Source organism: Pyxicephalus adspersus, chromosome 8 (genome assembly GCF_032062135.1).
Source record: "Pyxicephalus adspersus chromosome 8, UCB_Pads_2.0, whole genome shotgun sequence".
In the NCBI taxonomy this organism is placed as follows: domain Eukaryota; kingdom Metazoa; phylum Chordata; class Amphibia; order Anura; family Pyxicephalidae; genus Pyxicephalus; species Pyxicephalus adspersus.
This window is the reverse complement of record NC_092865.1, coordinates 41,469,565-41,470,617: the sequence shown is the minus strand read 5'-3', so window position 1 is coordinate 41,470,617 and position 1,053 is coordinate 41,469,565. Positions and strand designations below refer to the sequence as shown.

The 1,053-nt window shown below is 54.3% G+C and overlaps 1 protein-coding gene across 1 annotated transcript in view; it reads right to left on the bottom strand.

Moving 5' to 3' along the window:
• Window positions 1-617, bottom strand: part of MYH9 (myosin heavy chain 9) — a 42,415-nt gene extending 41,798 nt beyond the window's left edge. The window contains exon 1 of the mRNA XM_072420168.1: window positions 463-617. The gene's annotated coding sequence lies outside the window, so the exon portion shown is untranslated. The remainder of the gene's footprint in view (window positions 1-462) is intronic.
• Between the last annotated feature and the right edge of the window lie 436 nt (window positions 618-1,053).

Here is a 1,053-nt window from a genome sequence, read left to right as displayed (position 1 = left end):
ACCCCCTATAATATACCACCCTGCCATTGCCAGGACCCCCTATAATATACCACCCTGCCATTGCCAGGACCCCCTATAATATACCACCCTGCCATAGCCAGGACCCCCTATAATATACCACACTGCCACAGCCAGGACCCCCTATAATATAACACCCTGCCATGGCAGTGAGTCGGTGTGCAGAGAAGTTTCCGGCCAGGTTTCCTGCAGCCAGCACACACAGCTCCATAGGAGCGGTCACCACCCGACCATCGCCCGGCATGAAGCAGCACAGAGGGCGAGCAGACCGGCAGCCCATCGCCTTCTGTGAACTTGCAGCACTGCCCGCCCTCACCCAGGCTGCCATGTCTTTGTGGGAGCTGCCCAGAGCCGGGAAAGGTGTGTGACTGGCCGAGATGCAAGGTATGACTGCGCAGAAGTGAAGGAAGCTGATAACAATGAGAGGAGAAGCCGTCACCGTACCTGAGACGAGGCGCCTAGGCACAGCCGGGAAGAACTGATACAAAGAGATCCGAGGACTGGAACGATATTGTTGCCACCTAAGAAAGAGCCGGGGACCAACTAAAACTCATCAGCAATGTAGGTTTGAAGCAGGGAGGCGGCCCGAGAGTCACGCCCACCGCTAGGACGGATCGACAGTACGGGGCGGGTGATAGAGCGGCCCGTCATCCTTGCTGACCAATCAGCGGCGCAGAAAAGCTTTGAGTCACTGCGAAGTTTGCGCGCTCTGCCCACTTAGCCAATCGTGTGTCAAAGTGACAGGAAACTAATGCCAGGCGCAGGGAATGTACTGGGGCAAAGGTGTAACAATGCTCCGGAGGTGTTCTCATGTATGGGGGGAGAAGTGTGCCAGCCTATAGAGTGTGCAATGCCATAGTGGTAGCAATTTACTATACAATGCACACAGGTCAGCAGGCTGCGGGATTGTAAGGTATAGCACAGTGTTCATGTTCTGCAATCTGAGCAATGGTAAGGTATAGCGCAGTGTTCATGTTCTGCAATCTGAGCAATGGTAAGGTATAGTGCAGTGTTCATGTTCTGCAGTCTGAGCAA